The 27,401-nt window shown below is 40.5% G+C and overlaps 1 long non-coding RNA gene across 1 annotated transcript; it reads right to left on the bottom strand.

Moving 5' to 3' along the window:
- Window positions 1-6,312: 6,312 nt before the first annotated feature.
- Window positions 6,313-23,422, bottom strand: LOC130082132 (uncharacterized). The gene is made up of 3 exons (XR_008806741.1): window positions 23,234-23,422; window positions 16,420-16,611; window positions 6,313-6,754 (listed from the first exon to the last, which is right to left on the bottom strand). It is a non-coding gene; the product is annotated as an uncharacterized LOC130082132 (long non-coding RNA).
- Between the last annotated feature and the right edge of the window lie 3,979 nt (window positions 23,423-27,401).

Genomic DNA, 27,401 nt, shown 5'->3' with positions numbered 1-27,401 from the left:
TTAAAGAAGATAAAAGACCTCCGGTTTGACTAGTTTTATTCTTGTGTTCAGTGTTTTTAGGTATATATGTGTGACTGAGCGAGATGCTTTACTCCAACATGCTGTTGACATGTAAAAGTGCTAAAAACAAAGTGTTGAAATGGTTTAACTTTGGAGCAGTTTGATGGTGAAAAGAGATGTTTCTGTGGATATCTTGAAGCTTTTCATTTGACTGAAAAACAACAACCTACAACCACAAAAGAAAAGAAGAACAACCAAAATGTACCGAAGCCATGCACAGAAAGTTGAAAAAAAGACAGAAAGAAAATTGAAAATGAAGTAATGTATGTTTGTCAGCAGTCTTTCAGGGTCTCTGATTGAAACACCAGTCAGTGCTCCTCAAAGGCCATGGGCTGCTTTTAAGATGCATTATATTCTGGGGCTTCAAAGCTTGCCAAATGCAGCCCGTGTGCGAATGCAAGGACACTTGAAAACATTCTTGTGTTTCCAAATGGACGCAAAGAGGTTCGGCTGCCATACCTGCAGTTTTGCTAATGCGCTCCCGCAGCTTGTTTTCCCTCATAACATTGTGGACTCGCACCTTGCCTTGCGTTCTTTTGCCATGTTCATCTATTAATATCTTCTTCCTGGTAAGCCAGAGTAGGTTGTGCTCATTGAAATACTAATAAATACAACATAAATACATATTAAATAAATAGAACTCACTTAAGATTCCTTGAAAACAAAATAAAGAACTTTAAAGGGATAGTTCATCATTATTTACTCACCGTCATGCCATTACAAATCCTTTATGACTTCTGTGGAAAGGAGTAATTTTGCTACTACAAAGAAGGCTGTGAAAATGGAGGTTGACTAGAGGCTGTAAAGCTCCAAAAAGGACAAAAAAGTTTTCAATATGACTTGTGTCGAAGTCATTCTGAAGCCACGCGATAGCTTTGCATTGCTAGCTGGAAATTTTGCGCTCTGCTTGTTTTCAAATTTCAAAAACTTGTGATTTTGCATAATTCAACTTGGTGCGACACATGGGAAAACTTTGTATATTTATGTTCATGAATTCAAAGTTATGAATTTGGAATTGGAAAAAAATTGGAATACCACATAAAACATTTGTGAATAAAGCAGCGTTTCCGTCCCATGTGTTCAAGAGAACAACATCGTCACTTCCTGGGAAATTGGCATAAAATATTATCTGTAATAAAACTGGAAGTTGCTGCAATCGGCTGTTATTCTCTCCATCATAAATGAGTGTGTCTCAGAGCGTCAGACGAAACACAGTAAACGCTGTCATGTTCTCTTGCGTTCGCATGCTGGTGTTTGGGAACACACTCGTGTGAGACGCTTTTACACCAAATCATTCTGATGACAGACTTTGACTCGGCGTTTCAGAAACACTAAACCAACATTTGAGATGCTGCGATGTGATTGGTCCGCTGGTTAGTCCAGTCATCCAATCACAGCCTCTGCTGAGGGAAAATCCTGTGAGGTTTTTGTCGCGCATCGAGGGATTTATCCAGTAAATGTGTTTCGATCGTAGTTTGTGTACGTGCATATATTTTTTAAGCGCATTTTTATCATTTATGTGCATTTTGATGTTTCCATTGTGCATTTAAAAAAATAAGCGCGATATCCCAAAATGTGCATAAAAATAGGTGGATGGAAACATAGCTAGTGTCACTGACGTCAAAACTGGTACGTTTTAACACACCAAGACTGAGTGTCATGGTGCTTTTATGGTGTTTTTGACAGCTCTTGGTCATTATCCTTTCATTGTATTGAAAGTGGAAAAGAGCAACGTGAACGTTCCTCAAAATGCATCTCTGTGTTCAAGATTCAAGAATCAAGACTCTTTATTGTCACTCTACAAAGGTATAGTGAAATTGGAGCAATCCTTACAGTGCCATCACATAAAACTTTGTTCAAGCAAAACATCTAATTTAAATGAATATACGATGCCAAAGAAAACAATACGATAATAACCAATATACAGTACAATACGTCAATAAACAATGTCATAAAAAATACAACGCAAAAGGTTACATAGTTCCCGTCACCACAGACAGTAAAATGCGCATAAAAAAGGTGGATGGAAGTAGCCTGGATGCCAGCCCGAACCCCGCCCACAAAATATTTTGGTCGGGAAGTTCGGTCTGGACTCGCTCCATTGAGGAGTAATTATGATCGGTTCAGAATTAGTCGGGCCAATCAAATTGCCAGGGCGGGCTTTATACGATGATGGACAGATGATCTGCAGTTACGTAATCATCACGTTATCAAAGAGCGCTTGGGTTGAACTGGTTTCCCTCAGAGATGACTGCAGCTGGAGAACTGAGATGTATAGATCCCGCTATCGCGTCTGTTGTAAAAGAAATCGACAGCGCATTAATTTTAAAAGACGAACAGAGAACTGCAATCAAGGCATTTGTCGATCGGAAAGATGTGTTTGCCGTCCTTCCTACGGGATTCGGCAAAAGTTTATTTTATCAGCTGGCTCCGATGGTCACTAAGAAGACGGGACGCAATGAAAACCCTGTGGTCGTTGTGGTTTCTCCTTTGGTCGCACTCATGGAGGACCAAGTAAAAGAAGCAACACTCTTTATTTTACTACTTCTTCCAGCGTGTGTCACGTGTCTGTCCTGTCCTGTGTGACACTTGGGTGTTTGTTATGTTGGGCCATGTGCTCATGTCATTGTCTGATCCCTCCCCCTCGTTACCTGATTATTGTTTGAGTTCAACCACCTGTTTCCCTCTTGATTTGTTCCCTTTATAAGTCTCCCCTTGTATGCAGTCTTTGTCGGATCTTTGTCTTTTGTCACCCCGGTTTCCCTGTGATGGTCGTCATGTTCTTAGTCAGTATTGGTTCTCCTAGTTCAGTGTTGTTTTATGTTTCATTTATTGTGTTTTCCCCTTTGTGGGTTTTTGTTTTGTGTTTTGTTTTATTTAGTTAATAAATCATCCCTTCACTGCACTTGAGTCCTCCTCTCCACTTTTGTAAATTGTATCGTGACAGAAAGATCCGACCACTTGAGGACTCAGCAGCATGGAGGATGAGGAGTTTGACTGGGCGAATCTGGATGACAATTATATGGATGACGATTACTTGGATTGCCCGGATTACACCATCGCCACATTTGGGTCAACCCAATTTTCGTCCACCTATGGTGACAGAAGGACTCCGCCTAACCCTGGGTCCAGCGGGGGTTTTTCGAGATTCTCTTCCCCAGCCACGGAGCAGGAGAGGAGAGATTTTCGGGGGACTCGCCTGATCATTTTTCGAGGGACCCGGGGAGGTTGTAAGGGAGGACGAGAGGGTCGAGAAGTGGTTCAACACCACGCTCCATCCGGGGCCCTTTTTGATTCCGGGCCATTGAGGGACAGCTCAGGACTTACTTCTCGCCGTCACGGACGGAGGAGGAGGAAATGCCCGTCTGCCCAACGAGAGACTGTTCACGTCCCGTCTGCCCAGCAAGAGACTGCTCACGTCCCGTCTGCCCAGCGAGTGACTGTTCCCGTCCCGTCTGCCCAGCGAGAGACTGTTCAGGTCCCGTCTGCCCAGCGAGAGACTGTTCACGTTCCGTCTGCCCAGCGAGAGACTGTTCATGTCCCGTCTGCCCAGCGAGTGACTGTTCCCGTCCCGTCTGCCCAGCGAGAGACTGTTCACGTCCCGTCTGCCCAGCGAGTGACTGTTCACGTCCCGTCTGCCCAGCGAGTGACTGTTCCCGTCCCGTCTGCCCAGCGAGAGACTGTTCACGTCCCGTCTGCCCAGCGAGAGACTGTTCACGTCCCGTCTGCCCAGCGAGTGACTGTTCCCGTCCCGTCTGCCCAGCGAGAGACTGTTCACGTCCCGTCTGCCCAGCGAGAGACTGTCCCCGTCCCGTCTGCCCAGCGAGAGACTGTCCCTGTTTCCTCTGCCTTCCTGAACTGGGACTACCTGGAGCGTCTGGCTCGGATATTGGATGCGCCAGTCTCTGCTGTTCCTGAGCCGGAGGCAGAGCCAGTGTCTGCGGGTTCTGACCCGGAGGCAGAGCCAGTGCCCGTTTCCGAGCCGGAGGCTGAGCCAGTGGAACAGTCAGTGCCCGTTCCTGAGCCGGAGCCGGAGCCGGTGCCCGTTCCTGAGCCGGTGCCCGTTCCTGAGCCGGTGCCCGTTCCTGAGCCGGTGCCCGTTCCTGAGCCGGAGGCGGAGCCAGAGCCAGTGCCTGTTCCTGACCCAGTTTTTGTGTCTGTGTTTGTGTCTGTCTTTGTGACTATTTTTGTTCTAGTGTCTGTTCCCGAGCCGGTGTCTGTTCCCGAGCCGGTGTCTGTTCCCGAGCCGGTGTCTGTTCCCGAGCCGGTGTCTGCTGCTGCTCCCGAGCCGGTGCCTGCTGCTGCTCCCGAGCCGGTGCCTTCTGCTGTTCCCGAGCCGGTGCCTGCTGCTGTTCCCGAGCCGGTGCCTGCTGCTGTTCCCGAGCCGGTGCCTGCTGCAGTTCTTGAGCCGGTGCCTGCTGCAGTTCTTGAGCCGGTGCCTGCTGCTGCTCCCGAGCCGGTGCCTGCTGCTGTTCCCGAGCCGGTGCCTGCTGCTGTTCCCGAGCCGGTGCCTGCTGCAGTTCTTGAGCCGGTGCCTGCTGCAGTTCTTGAGCCGGTGCCTGCTGCAGTTCTTGAGCCGGTGCCTGCTGCAGTTCCTGAGCCGGTGCCTGCTGCAGTTCCTGAGCCGGTGCCTGCTGCAGTTCCTGAGCCGGTGCCTGCTGCAGTTCCTGAGCCGGTGCCTGCTGCAGTTCTTGAGCCGGTGCCTGCTGCAGTTCTTGAGCCGGTGCCTGCTGCAGTTCCTGAGCCGGTGCCTGCTGCAGTTCCTGAGCCGGTGCCTGCTGCAGTTCTTGAGCCGGTGCCTGCTGCAGTTCCTGAGCCGGTGCCTGCTGCAGTTCCTGAGCCGGTGCCTGCTGCAGTTCCTGAGCCGGTGCCTGCTGCAGTTCCTGAGCCGGTGCCTGCTGCAGTTCCTGAGCCGGTGCCTGCTGCAGTTCCTGAGCCGGTGCCTGCTGCAGTTCCTGAGCCGGTGCCTGCTGCAGCTCCTGAGCCGGTGCCTGCTGCAGTTCCTGAGCCGGTGCCTGCTGCAGTTCCTGAGTCGGTGGTTGCTCCTGTTCCACCGCCCTGGCCGCCCGAGGGGTCTTCACCGCCCTGGCCGCCCGAGGGGTCCTCACCGCCCTGGCCGCCCGAGGGGTCCTCACCGCCCTGGCCGCCCGAGGGCTCTTCACCGCCCTGGCCGCCCGAGGGCTCTTCGCCGCCCGAGGGCTCTTCACCGCCCTGGCCGCCCGAGGGCTCTTCACCGCCCTGGCCGCCCGAGGGCTCTTCACCGCCCTGGCCGCCCGAGGGCTCTTCACCGCCCTGGCCGCCCGAGGGCTCTTCACCGCCCTGGCCGCCCGAGGGCTCTTCACCGCCCTGGCCGCCCGAGGGCTCTTCACCGCCCTGGCCGCCCTATGTTCCTGTCTCTCCCGTGCCCCCCTGGTGTGTCCCTCCCGTGCCACCGGATGGAGCGTCTGGTAGCCGCTCCGTAGGGAGGGGGTAGTGTCACGTGTCTGTCCTGTCCTGTGTGACACTTGGGTGTTTGTTATGTTGGGCCATGTGCTCATGTCATTGTCTGATCCCTCCCCCTCGTTACCTGATTATTGTTTGAGTTCAACCACCTGTTTCCCTCTTGATTTGTTCCCTTTATAAGTCTCCCCTTGTATGCAGTCTTTGTCGGATCTTTGCCTTTTGTCACCCCGGTTTCCCTGTGATGGTCGTCATGTTCTTAGTCAGTATTGGTTCTCCTAGTTCAGTGTTGTTTTATGTTTCATTTATTGTGTTTTCCCCTTTGTGGGTTTTTGCTTTGTGTTTTGTTTTATTTAGTTAATAAATCATCCCTTCACTGCACTTGAGTCCTCCTCTCCACTTTTGTAAATTGTATCGTGACAGCGTGAGTGTAGTTGAGTTCTGTTGACAACTGTGCGTAGCTCATAAAAAAACACTTACTGCGTTGCTCTGATTGGTTGGAGGTCTATCCAATTGAGTGCAGAGTTTTTTTTTTTCCTGGTTCGGTTAAGACACGCTTCATAATCAAAGCCCTATGGAGCAGTATCAGACTCACAGTCTGACTAGAATATGAGTATGACGAAGTCAGGCCTGGATGGAAGCACACCTGGTACTGAATGTCATGGTGCTTTTATTCACAGCTCTTGATCAATATCTTTTCATTGTATTGACAAGTGAAAAAGAGCAACGGGACCATTCTTCAAAATGCATCTCTGAGTGTGAGCAGTTAAAAATACATTTTTAATTTGCAGGCGACTTTTAATATGTCTTATGTCTTGAGTTGCCACATAGTTCCTGTCAGCACAGACAGAATTGATGTAAATATTCTTGTCTATTACAGCATCGGCTGCATCTGTGTTTTCTCAGCTGAGCTCATTCTGAAAGTTGCCATAGGATGATGGACCGGCCCCTTGTGCAAGAGGTCGTCGACCTTATTTGAGTCCTGTGCAGAAGCTCACGGGTCTGACATACACCGGATGCTTGGCTTTAACTCGTGGCCATACGTCCCAGAGAAAGCATGGATGACGGAGGACAGCTGGAAGTAACATTATACTTCTCTCTCTATCTCTCATTCCTCTGTTCAGCCACTCTCTCTTCTTTCCCACTGCCGCTCTTATGAATTCACTCTTTGTCTCAGACTTTAATGGCTATGCAGATCCAGAATATGGGCGACTGGATCATCGGATCTTCCTCACGGTGAGATAAGCTGATAACCCTGAAATGGTAACAAGATGTTTGAATGAGGAATGAGGAATGTTTGTGAGTTGACTTGAAACCAGAGTTTGAAATTAACTTTTTCACTTAACGGCAAATTTGGCTACTAAATGTTTAAGTTACCGGCCATTCAGAGCTTCTACTCGCCAAAAAAAAATAATAATAATAAATAATAATAATAATAATAAATTAACCAAATTAACAACGTCACAGCTTTTATATATATATATATTTTTCATAGATTATAAAATTTGGATTTAATTAATTTCTTATTCAAACAAAATCCAGATCTAGCCATCTCCTTTCTCTTTCATCCTCATCCCCAAACATGTGTTTTAGGTGGAACAGGATCTTCAAGAAGATGTATGCTAGCATGAGCAAATGGTGTGACCAGTGGATATTAAAGATGAATCCTGAAAAGTGTAAACATTTACATATTGGGAAAAAAAAGGACACTGTAGCCAATTATGCAGTTGGGGATATAGCAGTTAATCCTGTACATGAGGAGAGAGACGTAGGTGTTGTGGTGGATGGTTCACTTGAATTCCACTCACATATTTCTGAAAAAGTTAAAAAAGCAACATCTATGATTGCAATAATAAGAAGAACTTTTCAAAATTTAAGTAAGGATATATTTTTTACCAGAGTACAAATCACATCTTGAATATGCAAGCTCAGTCTGGTGTCCATATAAATTAAAATATGTGGAGAAAATTGGAAGGGTCCAGAGAAGAGCTACTAAATTAATTCCAGGAATTAAAAATATGACGTATGAAGATAGATTGAGGGAATTACGTTTACCAACTCTCAAATTTAGGAGATATAATAGAGGAGATATGATTCAGGTATATAAACTTGTACAGGGAATATACGATGTAACAGCTGAACCTATCTTTCAGTTCTGGAACAATAGGTACGAGACACGAGGGAATTCTTTAAAACTTTACCCTAGAACATGTCTGTCTGAAAAGAGAAATAACTTTTTTACACTCCGTGCGGTAAAATCATGGAATGAACTTCCAGAAGAAGTTGTGTGTTCCCCTTCTATTAATTCCTTTAAGAACAGGTTGGATGCATTCTGCCTGTCAAAAGGTGTTATGTATAATTATAAAGCTTGCCAGTAACTAATGTAATTCATTTTATGTAATTTATTTAGGATTGTTAGGAAAACTTCAATTTATGAAATTAATGTGTTATTTATAAAATGTTAAAATGTGAAGTTATATGTAAATATATCTGTTTGTGTTTTTTAGAGTCTGGAATAGAGGATTGCATATCCTGTACCAGAAATCTTTTCAATAAATTTCAATAAATAACAAGTAACACGCCAAATTGGTTCGTGATTTGACAGCCACAGTTGATTAATACCCGCATTTGGTGGGTTGGCGGGTGTTAATTTCAAACCCTGCTTGTAACAGATTCTTTCATCAATGTCAAAGCAAAAATAAGCGCATTCGCATTTGAAATGAAAATGTACTAGGACTGGGAAAAACCAGAAAACTTCCGGCAAATTTAGATTTGCTCTGAAAGTTAGTCTGGCAAAGAGCTCATTCAAGCCCATTTCCAATCCGTCGAAATCGCGGCACCAATCAGAAGCGTTGGGGCGGGCTTTACACGATGACGACAGCGCTGGGATTTTGAAGCAGATTTTGTAGCCTACATTACAAAGATGGATGCCACCGTCGAACATCACTCGTTCCAATCAGCTATCACGTCTGTTTTAAGCCATTTGAACGTTTCCTTTTAGTTAAAAGCCGAGCAAAGAACAACACTCGGAGATGTTTCTCCGCCGCTCTGCATACGTCATCTCCTTCATCGCTCTGATTGGGTTTAGGTCTATCCGTGACGTCCGTTGGTGACGCCCCTCTGGAAATGATTTGTCTATGACGCTTTGCCAGACCATAACTCAGTTACAACCAGTGATGGGAATAACGGCGTTATAAATAAATGGCGTTACTAACGGCGTTATCTTTTTCAGTAACGAGTAATCAAACGAATTACTGTTTCCCCCGTTACAACGCAGTTACCTTTACTGGCAAAATAATGTGGCGTTACTATAATTGAACTCACTGAAGCGGTTTTCATCCGAGTAGGCTCTCTCTCCGCCATATGACCTGCAAAGTTTTTTTCTCTGGTGTGTGTGTGTTTATGAGGCGCCGGAGTGGACAAAAGTGAAGCGAACGGCGCGAGCGCGCTCAATGCGCGAGAGAGACCGAGTGTGTCCGAGAGCGCGCTCAACAGTTGCGCGAGAGAGACCGAGGGTGTCCGAGCATTATATAGCTTGTTTATAAATAAATGACACATTTCAGCATTAGACAGCATTATCTATAGCCTATTGGTATCACCTGCAACGTTAATTAATTGACATGGTTATCCAAATAAAATCTAAAAAATAACCTATAGGGAACGTTCTGTTTAGGTTATAAAATAAAACCCGAAAATAACCTGCAGGGAACATTCCCAGAAAACATCTTTGTTTGACCGGTTGTAAACACGTGCGGCAAACATGTCTAGAATTTGGCTTAAATAACCTCTGATGATGACGTTTGCTAAAAATAAACCCCCAAAATATTATATTTTAGTATTATATATATATTTTTGGTACATTGTTCAGTATTATATTGAGAGAGCACTTGTTAAACTGTTTACTTTTGTGAGGAAGAAAATACTTAGGCTACAGTATGTCTACTAGTTGTGAAGTTGTGTAACAGTTTTACTCCTGGTACTCTCACTTATTTTATCAACAAAGCTAATCAACAAAGCAAACACATCTTCCTGTCATCTTGATCCAGCTCCTACTACTTTACTTAAAAAATGTGCACCTCTTATTTCTTTGCCGATTTCACTTCTCATCTCCCAACTACTAAGTACTGGTTCTGTTCCTCTGGAATTAAAAACTGCTGCTGTCACTCCTGTCCTAAAGAAACCCGGCCTCGACCCCACCAACATGGCCAATTACAGACCAATCTCAAATTCATCATTTCTTTCGAAACTGCTTGAGAAAGTGGTCGCTGCCCAACTTCAAACACACATGTCATCTAACAACCACTATGAATGTTTTCAATCCGCTTTCCGCACCCTCCACAGCACTGAGACAGCACTTCTTAGGGTTGTCAATGATCTCCTTATGGCCACTGACTCCGGCTCCACCAGTATTCTAATTCTTCTAGATATTTCCTCTGCATTCGACACAATCTCTCACAGTATTCTCATCTCACGACTCTCTGCTCTTGGTGTTTCTGGAACTGCCCTATCTTGGTTAACTTCCTACCTGTCTGATCGTCAGCATTACATCTCTATCCGCCAGGCTAAGTCCACTACTGCCTCTGTCCCACACGGTGTTCCCCAGGGTTCTGTTCTTGGGCCCCTTCTCTTCATCATCTATATGCTCCCATTAGGTAACATCATCCGTCAACATGACTTTAAATTCCATTGCTACGCAGATGACACCCAACTATACATCCATTCACAACGCAATGCTACTTTTCCCACAAATTCCATTTCAGCCTGTATTGATGATATAAATGCTTCGATGACCAGTAATTTTCTCAAACTCAACACTGATAAAACAGATCTACTTCTTATTGGCTCACCTCGATTTACATCCTGTTTCAGTGTTGACAATGTTCACATTGCTGGAGTTTCGGTTCAACCTTCCACTACTGTCAAAAACCTTGGTATAATCTTTGATTCATCTCTTTCCTTCCTTCCACACATTTCCTCTCTCACAAAGTCTGCCTTCTTTCACCTTCGTAATATCGCACGCTTACGTCCATTTCTGAACACCAGCGATGCTGAAACCTTGGTTCATGCTTTCATCACGGCTTGATTACTGCCATTCTCTTTTCTATGGCTTACCCAACTCATCTATAAATAAAATCCAATACATTCAGAACTCCGCAGCTAGGGTCCTTATTCACAAAGAAATCTTCCCACATTACTCCGATTTTACGCAGACTACATTGGCTACCAGTACGTTTTCGTATTAACTGCAAGATACTCCTTATCACATTCAAACCACTCCATGGTCTTGCCCCCACCTATATCTCTGATCTCATCCATACCTACTCCCCAGTTCGCACACTTAGATCCTCCGATACCGGTCTTTTAACGATTCCACGGCACAAACTATCATCATTTGGTGGAAGGGCTTTTTGTACTGCTGCCCCAACTCTCTGGAATTCTATTCCCCAACACATCCGCGACCTTTCATCATTACACGATTTCAAAACTCACCTAAAAACGTATCTTTTTGCTACTTGTTTCCCTTGATTTCTATGTTTATGTACCACTATCTCAATTTATTTTTTGTTCTATGTCATGTTTCTGTCAGGTTTATTTGTACTTTATTGTAAAGCGACCTTGAGTACTCTGAAAGGCGCTATATAAAATAAACATATTATTATTATTATTATCATTTAATATGCACAAAGAGTATGTATATTGTTTATTATTATTTATTCATTTTTGGTACATTTCTTAAGAATCATAATTTATTTTTAAACTAATTTGTTGGCCAGTTGGGGTCTGTGCGATATTAAGTATAAACCATCTATAATGTTTTATTGTTCTACTATAGTAATGCTAATATTTAGAATAATATATTGAATTTAATAGGCGTCTCTCACATTGTCCCACCGCAACATTAAAATAGAATAAATGATTATTATAAAAACATTGAACACTAATCTACACTATTAAGTGTCCATTTCATTAATTTAAAATATTTAATACTGGGGGCATCCAAATTATTTGACATAGGCCTATTTGATTTTTTTTTTTTTTAAGTAACGCAATAGTTACTTTCTCTGGTAATTAGTTACTTTTATAAGGATTTAACTCAGTTACTAACTCAGTTACTATTTGTGAGAAGTAACTAGTAACTATAACTAATTACTTTTTTAAGTAACATGCTCAACACTGGTTACAACTGAGAATGCTCTGGTTTTAACCAGGCTAAAACTGTACCCTATTTATTTAGTAAAATGCATGTTAATGTTCTAGTCGTGTTCTAGACCAGGGAAAATAACCAGCCAGCGCAATAGAGACGGATGTTTCCACTGATGACAGATGGACAGAGCAAAGGAACCAGTGTGGCCTTCATTAAAAGCCATTAAATACAGATACACCAGCCGGACTTCATCTAGACACATACTGGATAAGAGAAAAGCCTACCCAAACCTGCCAGATCCAACAAACAATACAAGTTTAAGATGCTGATGCACTGAATCCGGTAAAATGCATCCAATGTTTGCATAGTCTAATAAAGGAAAATAAAGTAGTCGCTACTTAAAGTCCCCCTTTTAATAATTGTTTATATGTCTATGTGGTGTTTTTAATATGCTTTAAGACAAACCATGTGTAAGTTCATAAGTCGACAGCATTGCTGAGTATTTTCTGCTTAAAACTGCAGTGAACCAAAGACAGTCTCAAAAACACGGTTTGAAATCGCTGGTGTTTCTGACGTCACAAACGACCTTGTAACCAATCAGATCAACGTGTGATCGTCAACCAGTGGATCTCTGAGCTGAGTGAGTGAGTGAGTGGAGGCGGGGCTCATTTGCATATTCATAGAACCGCGTATACTAAATGAGGGAAGGGTGTCGAGTTACATTCAAGCTATTTTAAGGCATAAAGACATTTTTTTAAAGGAAAAAACTTTTAAATATATTTATATATATATAAAATTATTGACTACAAGGGGACTTTAAAGTAACACTATGTAGTTTTTCAACCTTCATAATATATTTCCAAGACCCTTGTGATGGTACATCGACTTACAATAGGTTGAATGACACGTCTGCCATGACGTGGTCTGTATCGCTTTTACTCGCACTATGTAACTTCAGGTTTCGGGTAGTAACCCGAGCACAAAAAGAACTACAAAACTCGACTGCTTTACGGCATACGTCACTTCCCCCACCACTTCCTCAAATTGTCTGATAGCGTCTCCCTGATGCCCGCAAATTAGTTCAAATCTCCCAGAATCTAGAGCGCGCATGCGAGACAGAACATACTGCGCGCATAACATACATAGCGCGAGAGACCTTGCGAGTGTGCCTCACGAAAGCTAGTCAACCCGCCACCCCCCCCCCGTCAACAATCCAGTCACCAAGATATACCTCCCTGAAATGACTTCTTGCAGGTTGGGATGTCTGCCATTGTTGATTCCAAAGCCGGCGCTGGATAAACAGCGAGCGTGCGCGTGCGACAGTAGGCGGCGGTGGGCTAAATTATTTATGACAGCAGTAATGGACAATTCCGCTTCCAACCTGTAGGGCGACCGCTGAGGAAAAGTTACTTGGTGTTGCTTTAAAGGTGCTGTATGTAAGTTTTTGAAGCATAAAAATACCATAATATGTTTGCAGATATTTAGGAAACATGCTGAGTCACATACTCGTTTCTCTGGAAAACACTTCTACAGTTATTTTACTTTGAAATGTGTGTTCCGTGTCGGACAGTCTTTTCTTGTTTCGGTCTGTGTGACTCCGCCCACTGCCAGTTCAGCCAATAGTATTTCGCCACCCGGGATGCCAGTTGGCGGAAAACACAGTATATTGCAGCCATGGAAGCCAGCGAACAAACTGGGTCAGAGATTGCAGATTCCACACAACCTAAAAAGCCTCGATATCCATCTAAAAATCTCTATGAATGGGAGCATATTAAAACGCGATATCAACTCTTCATAAATCAATAAATCAACTCATCAACTTACAAGTCAATGCAATGCAAGTCTCCTCGCATTCCATTGTCAATTTCGCTTGTTCGTGTTGCTTGTCCTCAAACTTGCAACCCCGTGTGAGCGTCGAGTCTGAGCAGATGGGGGAAACAACTCTCTCCAATATTGTGAATTTGGACTGCAGTACCTATTTCAACCACTAGCTGTCAATCTCACATACTGCACCTTTAAAGAAATTTATTTTAAATGTGATTTTAACCTACTAGCCTGTTTCTCAGCTCATGATATTTAGCAGACTGAATAGTTCCTGTGGAGTAAAATCAAACCTGGCAAATTGAGTGCCAGTCACAGAACCGGTCACAAATTGGCGATGTAAAACATGTTATCATCCAACGGGATGGCAAACAGGCTTTCCAACTAATGTAAGTCAACATTTACATAGTATAATAGTAGTAAATTTATCTCTCTCACACGTGTCCCGCATTGTGCCACAAAATCACATGTACATCCTGCAACAGAGCAACAACAGCTGGTCACCCTTGTTCGTGGCGATGATGTTTAATATTCAACAATATTATTGATCTGCCTGCATTGACACCATTATATTAGAACTGATCTGAGCTGGATGATGACATCACTGTTTTCTCCAAAGTGGCTATATATATAAATGGACTAAATTAATAACTTTTTTTTTTTACAACTAAAATGAACCATCCCTGAACTAACTTAAGCTGGACTATGACACTATTGTTGCATTATTTTCCTGTTATCTCTGAGGCTCTGCCTTCTTTGACGTGGAAATCTTCATTTCCGTCAAGGTCAAGCGAGAGTAAAAACATGAACACACTACAGTTTGTTTTCTGTTTTTTTCATGTTTAAAACTATTCCATGTATTGTAGAGTCCCATCAGGATTTCACAGCCTGAAATGTCTGAATTTGCTGCGGCATTTCTTAAAAAGAGCAGCAATAATTGCTGTATTTTTTGTGCTTTCCAGTTATAAAAATGTAAATACCTTGAATGCAAACTCAGACATTTTAGATAAAAGCGTCAGCCAAATGCATATCTGAAAATACCCATCAACAATCATGATTTTCTTATTAAAGGGATAGTTCACCCTAAAATTAAAATTAAGTCATAATTTACTCACCCTGGTGTTGTATTAATGCCGTATGCCCTTTTTTCTTTTATGCACCACAAAAGGAGAATAAAAAAAATTCCCGCCCGCGCCCGTCCAGATAATGGCAGTGAATAGAGACCAGCATCAAGCTTTTAAAAGAAAAAGACAAAAGTATCACAGAATGATCCCATGTGACACGTGTTCTGGGGGTCTACCATGAAACTGAATCTATTATTTAAGGAAAATCCTGAGCTTGGCCGTTGGTCTTCTGTGCTCGACTGCACATTCACGAGACTATCAGCAAAACTTGTCAAAAATTAACAAAAGCACGACATGAAATACAACGTCTTGAAATCCCAAGAAAGTATCCGTGTACTTTCTTCACTGAGTTGCATATCTCTGTTTACAGTCAGAATGACAGCTGAGATGTGAACGCGATAACGTCTTGTTACGACGAACACAACGGATATATTCACCTCAGAGAAGAAAGTATATGTGCTGTGTTTCATGTTATGTTTTTGTTAATCTTGATTTCTCACAACTTGTGTGTGTTTTTCTGGGCGCTAATAGAGTCTCATAAACGCGCACAGAAGACCAACGGCCAATGATTTTCGTTAAAGGTGAACTAAGTAACTTTTTTACCTTAACCGAACAGCTTTGGAGTCATTGTAATGTTTATATTACTGATTTCGTGTTGAATGGTGGTCGTCTCGCACCCCCCTGGTGCCTGTGAGCCGCAAAACCACCCTTGCAACTTTGGGCCGGCGGGAAGTATACTTAGGAAGTATCGTGTGATATCAGGTCTCGCGAGGAAACGAATTGCTTTACGGCAAAAAACAGATCTGCTAAAATTTTGATAAAATGAGCATCAAACAGAAATAACCCGGCGCCGTATACATGTGGTGTTCGAGGCGCACATACAATACAGACTGCCGACAGTTAAACAGGGCGCACGCAGCTCTTAAAGGGACCATACCTTATTTCCACTCGTTACAGCGTCCATCCTACTGAACAGGTACCGGTGTACAGGGGGAGGGGATCCGGCCGTGAGCGCGAGCCATCTCTGTGTGAGTGCTATTCACGACAGTACAAGTACTCCACAGCGACTCTAGGGGTCGCTGTTTGACAAAAACTGGAATTCCTACTTAGTGCTGCTTTAAATACATTAAATTTCATATGGTAAACCCCAAGAACACGTGTCGCATGGGATCATTCGGTGATACTTTTGTCTCTTACTTTTAAAAGCTTGATGCTGGTCGCTATTCACTGCCATTATATGGACGAGCGCGAGCGGGACATTTTATAAAAATTCTCCTTTTGTGATCCATAAAAGAAGAAAAGGCCATACGGCATTAGAACAACACCAGGGTGAGTAAATTATAACTCCATTTTAATTAGGGTGAACTATCCCTTTACTGTTAGTGTGACAGTAAGAGTATAATTACCTGTACATTTTTATGCACATATTACTGAAATTCCCTCAAATGGGCCTCAATTCGTACATTTTCAAACACTTCACTGCAATACAACCGCAATACGATTCATTTGTTTGGATTATGGATTTTCATTGCTTTACCCCTCTCAGGTTATAACTTTTTTTTGGCAGAAATAAGACCAAAATGCATGCCGCCACAAATAATGCACAGTTTGCTTGATTTTACATTACATTATGAAATCCTCAAGGACTGAATGATTGTATAAAGTGCTATTGCATTGGAGTGAATGAGTTTAAATGACGTGGATTTCCATCAGACTCCTAAAAAACCCCATGCATCCTCATTCCTGGAAAGGCCCATTGTACCTTTTGTGAATGGCTCTTGCAAAATAGTTTGTGTGAGGGGTGAATGAAGGTATATCGGGGTCTCGCACCTGCCCTTTAGGTCGACCCCGGGCCCGAGGACCGTCCACCTCCCAGCTGGCCTCTTCACACACAATGACCTGCTCCTCGTCTGTGTGGTCCTCAGATTAGCTGTTGTAGACCCGGCTTAGCTTCCCTCCGCGCTCTATTCTTCTGCCCGCTCCGACACTGGGCTCAGCCTCTCCAGGATGCGTTTGGACGGTCTGTTTTAAACATTGAGACAGGAACCCCCCGGGGGGCAGTTGAGGAGGTCAGGGAGATCCAGTTATTCTGTTTCCTACCGCTGGCCTTGGGAAACGCTGAGCCACAACCACAATCCTAATGCCTGTTCCCATGCTCTCTCTCTCTCTCTCTCTCTCTCTCTCTCTCTCTCTCTCTCTCTCTCTCTCTCTCTCTCTCTCTCTCTCTCTCTCTCTGTCTCTCTGTCTCTCTGTCTCTGTCTCTGTCTCTCTCTCTCTCGCTCTCTCTCTCTCGCTCGCTCTCTCACTCTCTGTTTCTCTCGTTCTTTCTCTCTCACTCTCTCTGTCTCTCTCTCTCTCTCTCTCTCTCTCGCTCTCTCTCTCTCTCTCTCTCTCTCTCTCTCTCTCAAAATTCAATTCAAATCAAATGTGCTTTATTGGCATGACAATTGTTTCAATGTATTGCCAAAGAATTTCCAATCATCATACATAAACAGACATTAAAAAAAACATTAAAAAAGGTAAGTAGAACAATCAATCAACATTTCAAAATTCTATCAACAATTTAGAATTCAGTGAGTGTTTGCGCACACGTGTGTGTTTGTGTGCGTGCGAGTGTGTGTGAGCGCATCACTGATAAGTCGACTCCTCCCTCTTTTTGTGACAGGCATCAGTATATCTTGCTGCTAGTAGGATACAATCTCTTTCTTCACCTAATTAAATGTTGAAGATGTGTTTTATTGTTTAATTTGATGGAGTTAGGGCAACATATTTCAAATTTTGCATAAAATGTCCCGCTAATGTCCTCATAGTTGCTCTGTCTCCGCTTCTCCTTGGTCTCTCTCTCTCTCTCTCTCTCTCTCTCTCTCTCTCTCTCTCTCTCTCTCTCTCTCTCACTTCCGGTGTGGGTGTTGAGTGCGTGAGTGGTGTAGTGCGAGTGCGGTGAGTGAAGTTGTTTTCTGTGTCTAAATACCTTTGTATTTTCCGCCTTTTTTTCTGTTTGTTTGTGTTTAGTTAGTGGTAGTTTTTTGGTGTGGTTTGGGCCGCGTGCTACCGGTCTTTACCGGGAGAAGCATGACGACCCCGGCTACACAGGGTTTGTCTGCACTCACGCGACGCCATGCAGTGAAAGTGGCGTTTGCGGCGAGTGTAGAAGAGATTTGTTTAGCGGTTGGCGAAGTTGTTGGACACGGATGTATTTTATCCGCATCGAGGATGAATAACGCTACTGTGGTTTTTTTTAGTAACATTGAAAAGGTAAATGAAGTAGTTGAGCGTGGGATTGTGATTGGTGGCGAGTTTGTTCCTGTTCTTCCCCTCTCACTACCTTCTAAGAGGGTCACCTTGTCTAACGTCCCCCCCTTTCTCAGTGACGAAATAATAACTGAAGCTTTATCACGCTATGGTAAATTGGTATCCCCAATAAAAAAAATCCCGATTAGCACGGGTTCTCCCCTCTTGAAACATATTGTGTCTTTTAGGAGGTTTGCATACATGATAATTCAGGATGATGAGGAATTGGATCTTGCACTTAGCTTCAGGGCTGATGATTTTGATTACATCATTTTTGTAACAACTGCTAAAACAAAGTGCTTTGGTTGTGGAAAAACAGGGCATCTGATTCGTAATTGCCCAGAAAAGAAAGTCATTGAGAAAGGGGACATGTCCAATCCAAGCACGAGTAGAGAAGCTGGTATAGTTTCACTGAGCTCAGAGGTGCAGGGTGACCATCACAGTGGGACTAAAGTGGTTAATTGCAAGGAGATATCTGCAATAAAATCTGTTGGTGTGACGGGTGTAGATTTAGAAAAGAAAGATAAAGTTGATATGGTATCTGATGTAAAAAACTCAAAACTCCCTGAAAAGGAAAGAGAAGGTGCTACTACTGGAATTGTTGTGACACAGGCTGTGCAGGAAAAGAGTGGAGTTGATTTGGTGGAATTGGAAATGGAGACAGGAACAGAAATGTTCAAAACACCTCAAAAAAGAAAAATGAGTGATAAGTCTCAAAATAAAAAAGCTGTGAAGAAAGCTGACTTATATGGGAGTGATAATAATGAAACCGAAAGTGAAAGTGAATCATCAGATTCCAGTGTGGCGTTGTCTTTGAGTGACTTCTCTGTTCGTAACTATGATGTTGAAGAGATAAAGTTATTCCTTAAGTCAACGAAGAACAAGAGAGGGGTGTGTGTTCAAGAGTATTTCCCTAATGTAACACAGTTTGTTGAGAAAACAAGGAATTTAATGGCTGAAGGATGCTTTACCAATAAGGAAGTTTATCGTTTAAAAAAATTAGTGAGGAATGTAGAGAAACTTAAGAATGATGTTGAATAAGTTGAGCTCTTTTTCCACATTAATGAGTGTGGTTGTTTTTTGGCTGTTTTTTCTCCTCTTTATCATGAGTGAAGTTCGTCTAGCAACCCTGAATGTAAATGGTGCTAGAGACATTAAGAAAAGAGGAATGATAAATGAATTAATGAAACAGAAGAATCTTGATATTTTTTTGTTACAAGAAACACATAGTGACGGGGGGAATGCAGCAGACTGGGAAGGAGAGTTTGAGGGGCTAACTGTGCTAAGCCATAACACTTCAATAAGTGCAGGAGTTGGAGTATTATTTTCTAAGAGTTTTAGTCCAATTTCTTACGTTGTTGATGAAATTGTGAAAGGAAGATTACTAAAAATTAGAGCTGTCTATGAAAGCTATATTTTGGTTTTTATCTGTATTTATGCTCCAACACGTCCTGTGGAAAGATTGTTTTTCTTAGATTTATTGTGTACTACTTTACAAAATTGCTCAGAAGAGGAATATTTGTTTTTGGGGGGAGATTTTAATTGCACAGAGAATATGATTGATAGAAACCACGTTGAACCCCATTTGTCTTCTCAGAAACGTCTCATTCATTTCATAAAGAAGTTTGAATTATGTGACATTTGGAGACAATTGAATGGAAATACGAGGCAGTATACATGGGCTTGTATGAGGGAAAACAGGGTATCCCTTGCCAGATTAGATAGATTGTATGGTTTTACACATCATCTTAATATTGTTAAAAGTTGCTCCATAATCCCAATAGGTTTTTCTGATCATAGTATGGTACAATGTAATTTTATTTTAAATTCTATTAAATATACCAGTGCCTATTGGCATTTCAATATTTCTTTATTGAGTGATAGTTTTTTTAGAGACTCTTTTAAGTATTTTTGGCAGAATTATAGAAAATCAAAGACTAATTTTAGTTCAATACAGCAGTGGTGGGACATTGGTAAAGTTAAAATTAGACAGTTTTGTCAGCAATATACTCGCAATGTCACTATAGAGTTTAAAAAATCTCTGGAAACTTTGGAGAAAGAATTAAGTGAGTGTCAAAGAATAGCTGAATCAACTGGGACAAATAATCATTTTGAACTATTTTTCAAAAAGAAAGCTCAGTTAGCGGATCTGCTCGAATACAGAACACAGGGCGCATTGGTCAGATCAAGATTCCAAAATATAAATCATATGGATGCACCGTCAAAGTTTTTTTTCTGTTTAGAGAAAAAAAATGGGCAGAAGAGATTGATTAAAGCCTTGCGGTCGGAAGAGGGTCAGGTTTTGCTGAACCCCAGTGATATTCGGAAGAGAGCAGTTGGTTTTTACACAAATCTGTATAGAAGTGAGTATGTATTGGAGGGTGATGAGGACAATGTTTTTTTGAACTCCCTACCAAAGATGTCAGAAGAAGGTAATGTGGCTCTTTCAGGCGGGCTAAGTCTGGGAGAGTTGTATAAGGCCCTTCATGACATGGAATCGGGAAAAGCTCCTGGAATTGATGGCCTCCCAATTGACTTTTACAAGTCTTTTTGGGTAGAGTTGGGAGCGGACTTGTTACAAGTGCTGAGCGATAGTCTGTCAAAAGGTATGTTGCCGTTGAGCTGCAGGAGGGCAGTGATAACGCTAATACCAAAGAAAGGAGATTTGACAGACATAAAGAATTGGCGCCCTGTATCACTTCTTTGTTGTGATTACAAACTGCTCTCTAAGGTTTTGGCAAACAGATTGGCTGAAGTAATAAGGCAAGTAATACATCCAGACCAGTCCTACTGTATTCCTCGCAGATCCATTGTTGACAACATCTCTTTAGTCCGGGATGCTTTAGAGGTGTCAAAATTGCTTGATTTGGACTTTGGATTGATTTCACTGGACCAGGAGAAAGCTTTTGATAGGGTTGAGCACCCCTATTTGTGGAAAACTTTAGCAGCATTTGGTTTTAAAAAGGATTTTATTATGATGGTCCAGGTACTCTATAGTGATATTGAAAGTGTATTAAAAATTAATGGCGGTTTATGTGCTCCATTTCAGGTTGAAAGAGGTGTAAGACAAGGGTGCTCTCTATCTGGAATGTTGTACGCCTTGGCCATTGAGCCTTTATTACAAAAAATAAGGGAAAGAATTCATGGATTACATTTGCCTAACTGTACAAAAAATATATGTTTATCTGCTTATGCTGATGATGTAGTGGTGTTTGTAAGTGGACAAAAAGATGTGCAAATTTTATTTAATTTAATTAATGATTTTACTCTTGTATCTTCGGCAAAAGTGAATTGGAAGAAATGTGAAACACTTTTGGTGGGTAAATGGAAAAATGGCAAACCAAAAATTCCTGAAGGTTTAATCTGGGGGAAAGGTGGTTTAAAATATTTGGGAGTTTTTTTAGGTGATGACACGACTCAACAAAAGAATTGGGAAGGAGTTGTTGAAAAAATTAAAGGACGTTTGGAGAAATGGAAGTGGCTGCTCCCTAAAATGTCGTATAGAGGACGGACTCTTGTTATCAACAACCTGGTCGCGTCTTCACTGTGGCATAAGTTGGCGTGTATTGATCCTCCTCCTCAACTACTGATGAAAATACAAGCGATTCTTGTAGACTTTTTTTGGGATAGACTACACTGGATTCGGCAGAGTGTTCTTTATCTACCGAAAGAAGAAGGGGGACAAGGACTGATTCATTTACAGAGTAGAACTGCCGCTTTCCGTCTGCAGTTTCTGCAGAGACTTTTAGACGGTGCATCGGACGTCAGCTGGAGGGCAATGGCCCATATTGTTTTACAAAACTTTGGAGGTTTCGGACTAAACAAACATCTGTTTCTACTAAACCCTTTAAAAATGGACTTGTCTGTTTTTCCACCTTTCTATGAGAGTCTTTTTAAAGTTTGGAGTCTGTTTTATATTCAGAAATCTGAAAACCCGTACTCACTTTACTGGCTTCTGGAGGAACCTTTAATTCTTGGTGCCCGGTTGGATGTAAATGAGAATAACAGTTTTTTTAATTGTGGTTTTAAGCTTAAAGAATCAAAAGTGTTTGTTTTAAGACAATTGCTGGACATAGCTGGAGAGAAATTAGACAATACTGTAAAAGTAGCTGAATTTTTAGGCACTAGATCTATTCGATTAGTTGCTCTTTTTTTAGCTAAGTTAAAGTCTACCCTCACAACAGAGGAGAGGCTAATGTTAAAAGATTATTTTTCTGGAGTATCTATTCCTGATGACAACGATTTTTTCCCTTGTTTGATGATTTCACCAAAGTTGGATGGTTTTAAAGGTTTTCCATTTAAAACTTGGGACTCACAGTGTTTAGATTTATTATCTACTAAAGGAAAGATATTGTATGGAGCCTGTGTAATGGGTTTTAATAAGAATCATCTGGCAAGAAAATCTGATACACCGTGGAGGAATTTTTTTGGCTTAAAGGACAGTGTAAAACCTGAATGGAGAGTTCTATATAAACCGCCATTATCAAAAAAGGTTGGTGATTTGCAATGGAGAATTCTTCATGGTATTTTAGCTGTTAATTCTTTTGTTTCTCTTTTAAATGTGGAAGTTAATGATGCTTGTCCCTTTTGTTTGCAAAAAGAAACAATTTTTCATGCTTTTGTACAATGTGTTAGATTGATATCTTTGTTTGAGTTTTTAAAAAAATGTTTTTGTGGTTTTAATGAATCGTTTACGGAAACTGTTTTTATTTTGGGTTTTAAATATAGTCAAAAAAAGAAATACATTTGTCAGTTACTGAATTTTATAATTGGTGAAGCAAAAATGGCTATATATATTAGCAGAAGGGATAAACTTGAACAGAAACCTGGTCAAAACATCATTGAGACTTTTTTAACATTGGTGAAATCAAGAGTATTGATTGATTACAAATTTTATAAAACTATGAATGATTTGTTTACTTTTGAGAAGATTTGGTGTTGTAAGGGAGTTTTTTGTACCATTTTTGAAGATGATTTAATTTTTTTCCCGTAATTTTGTTTTCTGTTGTTAGCTGTTTAAATTGTGTGTATTAAGATGATTGTGAAATAAAGTAATTTTTCAAATTCAATTCTCTCTCTCTCTCTCTCTCTCTCTCTCTCTCTCTCTCTCTCTCTCTCTCTCTCTCTCTCTCTCTCTCTCTCTCGGTTTCGCAGCATTTCATTCCCAACACACACGCAGATCTGCCCTATAAAGCAGCGTGTCTGGAAACCATCATCTTTATGTGTCGCTGTGTTAAAAGTCAAGACCATAAAATTACACGATTACAACACAACCATTTCAGGCATCGAGGCCTATATAGTGCTGTTTCTGAGAGCACTTTCTGTCGAGAGCTGGGGGAAAACAAACACTAACCTGTTGCTCTCCCGCTTCTCTCTGTTCTCGGAGCCATCGTTCTGGAAAACACTAATAGGGACAGAACAGGAAACACACATTCTCAGTCGGCACTGATTATATCAGTAGGGCTATTTTTGACACGGCAGAATAAAAGGTTTTTGTGCAAGAAACATCTCGCTAATTTGTTTTCCTTGTGGGTGAATCTTACAAAACCTTTCGAGAACACGTCCGGGTCATATTTTGCCTCACAAAATAATCACAACAAAGAAATAAGTCTAGCTTAAAGAAAAGGACGTCTATTTTTGGACAATGAAATGAATAATGCTTTTTGTAATTTTTATAAGTACGTTTTATAAGACTTAATAACTTTTATTATGTGAACTTTATCAATCAGTTATATTTGCAATATCTATTCAGTTCTGCCTCTCAACTTCATTTATAGTATTTAAAGGATGTTTAATAAATAAATACTTATATATATATATATATATATATTATAAGTATTTATTTATTGAACATATAATATAATACAAATTCTGAGATTTAGAAAAAAAATTAAGTACATTTATTTTGTTTAAAGACTGTATAGATAGTTTAATTAATAACTAAAATAAATGCTTATTATATAATATAAAAATTAATTATTATAATAAATTCTGAGATTTTGAAAAAAAAGTACATATATCTAGTAAATATGTTGATAGTTCATAATATTGATTATATAATACATATAATAATAATAATAATAATAATAATAATACATGCAATACATGCACTATCATGATATAACATAATAAACCATATATTTATTAAAATTATAATAAATATAGTAATACATTCTGAGATTTAGAAAAAAATGCAAGTAAATGTTTGTTATTTAAAGAATGTTTAGATAAATAAAAAATATTGATTATAATATAGGCTAATAAATATGATTAATATTATAATATAATACATTTATTATAACACAATTACTAAATATGTAATTTATCACAATTATAATATTTCTATTATAATTAGAATATATAACAAATTCTGAGATTTGAAGAAAAAAAATAAAATATCGATTTATATTTCTTCTTGTTTAAATGATATTTGAGATTTTTAAATAATAATAATGTAATAATATAACAAATGATAATAAATAATAATTCACTCTCATTACTATTATTGAAAAATCTCTAAATAATAAATACTGACATTTAAATATTTAGAATTATATTTTGCAGTGTAAGTACTTTTTTAACTTAACTTGCATAGTTTAAGCATGCAAACTGGAATGCTGTCCTAGTGTAAGTAAGTCTTTTTTAATCTTGCACGATGCTCATATCTACTTGGTGAAACTCAACACTCAACGATAAATGAAAGCGAGACAAATCAACACAAAATCAGGCACTGAAGACAAGCCGCTCTGTGTGACAATCCCTGAGCCGATCCTATGGAGCCGGATTCTGGCCCGGAGGAATGCAGATGAACAGGCCCAACATGCTCGTCTATCACTGCGCCATGGTCAGTTAGTGTTCATGAGGGCGGCGTGTGTGTGTGTGTGTGTGTGTGTGTGTGTGTGTAGGAGTGGTAGACATGGGTGTGAATTACATTCAACTGCCAAGTTAACAAAGGTTTCACCAAACATTCCACTGCAAGAGCTGACAGAAATAAGTGAATTGAAAGAAATTAACTGCAAGTGAAAGAAGAGACATATCATATTTCACCAGAAAAAAAAAAACATAAAAAAATTAAAGTATAAATTAAATATAAAATTATAAGATTTATAATATGAAAATGAGAAAGGCATATGTTCTTTTTATTTTTATTTGCACAGACGCATTTCGGCACGTGCCTTCTTCAGATTTATAATACAAAATATACTTGGAATTTTAAGATTTAAAGACTTAAAAAAAAAAAAAAATTATACAAAACAAGCCAAAAATACAATTTAAGAAAATAGATTTTTTTTTTTTTTAAGTGTAGCATCATACTTTTTTTTTTTAACCAAATTCTGTGTTTTTTTGTTTTAAGCTTTCTGGATTCCATTTTAACGGTTTAATAAAATTTTAAATAAATCAATGATTTAAGAATCAATTCTATGAAAAGTTTAGTATTATTATTGCATTGAGACGTAGATACATTCGACTGTACAACAGTAATATAATTCTGTCGTAATTTCTTCAAGTTAAACCGAACTTTTATTTTGACGGGTTGCCGTGAAGAGCTTTGAGTCTCTGTGTTTATGATACAGATATGACAATAGTTTTTCTCAAATGAAGCGGATGAAGTGACTCTCAGAGCGGCTCTGGAGATGAAGTTCATGTGTCCATGTCGCCATTTATTCACACAGAACATGCAGGATTCATATTTAAATAGTCTTTTTGCGGTTTAATATTCACAGAAACTAGTTTATATCACGATTTTATTAAAAGGCCGTGTTGCAGGTTAACCACCACTGTCGATTAATGGGGACATAAATCACTCAAGATATGTATAGCATTTTTAAAATTTCTCAAAAATGGTCTTAAAGACCAGGGGCCGTATTCACAAAGAATTTTAAGGCTAAAAGTAGCTCCTAACTGGCGAATTTAGGAGCAACTCCTAAAAATAATGGGCGTGTCACTCCTAACTTTAGGACTCCTAATTTTTTTTACTAAGAGTAATTCACGAAGCATTTTAGCCCTAAAAGTAGCACCTAAGTCTGGGACAGCTTAAAAGAAGTCGAGAGGACTCCTAACTCACTAAGACCTATTCACAAAGGATTGAAGCGCATACCACCGCCTCTCGCAGTCGTCCGGGGTCCACGACACAATGAATGCTGCATTGATCTGCAAACAAATCCTCTCCCATTCTCACGCTTAGTTTTGCTTGATATCCCAGTGCCGAATTTCACTTTTATTATGTTTTTTTTTTTTTTTTTTTTTAGCACCAACTGGGCCAGCAGCAGTAACTGATCCTGCGTCCAGTTGGGCTTTCTTTTACGTTTTGGCGACTTTATAATCCACTGTCATTCAACTATTACATTACTTCAATAAGAGCAACATTTCCTTGCTTTAAGTAGTCTATTTAGGCTAATAGGATGTCAATTAACCAAGCAAGTGTTAATGCAAGTGTTGTTTTTCATTATTAGGCAAGTGGAGGTTTTCATTGGGGTATTAGGCTACCTTGATTTAATTTATTTTAATTCACGACTTTTCTCTCTCTCTGCCTTTTTAGAATCACACTTCACTGGGGCCTGCACAAACATGTCATATGTGTATTTCATATATGTATTTCGATGACATTACTATTATAATTTTGTGTAGGACACAGACATATGTAGATGTCGTAATTCCATGATTTGTTGCGTCTGTGTTATGCTCCGCATGATGGCCCTGTCATCTAACAACCAATCACCGTGATCATTGCGAGGAAGCTCGTGTATGAGAATTGACGTCATCCATAGCAACGAAGACTCACTCTTAGTTTAGGAGTTGTCATTTTTCCTTACTAAGAGTAGGTCTGAAAGGCGCTGTGAATAACTTTTAAGACAAAACTCCTAGCTAAAATATTTTAGTGCGATTTAGGAGTACTCCTAGTGGTAAGATAAAATTATTTGTGAATACGGCCCCAGGGCCCGTATTCATAATAAAGATTCTAAGAACCCTCTCAGAAAACTCTTAATTTAGCTTAAAAACTTTTATGTAGGAGTCTTAGCTTAAGAGCGATTCGGGACCGATCTGAGAGCAACTCTGAGTAAGGAAAAGACTAAAACGTTCATCTTAGTGAGGAGGCGGGGCTGACCCCGTTGCTATGTGTGACACAATCTTTTGAAGACTGTGATTGGTTGGTTGTCCAAGAAGGAAAAAAAGAGTCATTTTAAGTATAGGGTCTATTCTAAGCCTTCACTTTGAAATTATATGTGTAATTTTTCCTATTTGACCGTTCACACACACACACACAGACACATTATATATGTGTATATAAATCATTTTTTTTATTTACCATGCTGTTAATTTCCTATAAGGTGTTTGATTGGCTTAGAATGATACAAATTGTTCCACTCTTTCCAATTACACTGATTGCTGGCATGTCTATTTGAGTGGTGGTTTGAATGTTGGTTTTAATGTAACAAACATGGAATCAAAACCAAGAAGGACGAGAAAGCCCGACTGGACAGAGGAACAGTGTTTACTGTTAGCCCAGTTAGTGGACGAAC

This window comes from Rhinichthys klamathensis, unplaced genomic scaffold (assembly GCF_029890125.1).
Source record: "Rhinichthys klamathensis goyatoka isolate OS25496 unplaced genomic scaffold, OSU_Roscu_1.1 h1tg000040l_1, whole genome shotgun sequence".
NCBI classification, from domain to species: Eukaryota; Metazoa; Chordata; class Actinopteri; order Cypriniformes; family Leuciscidae; genus Rhinichthys; species Rhinichthys klamathensis.
This window is presented reverse-complemented; position numbering and strand designations above follow the sequence as displayed.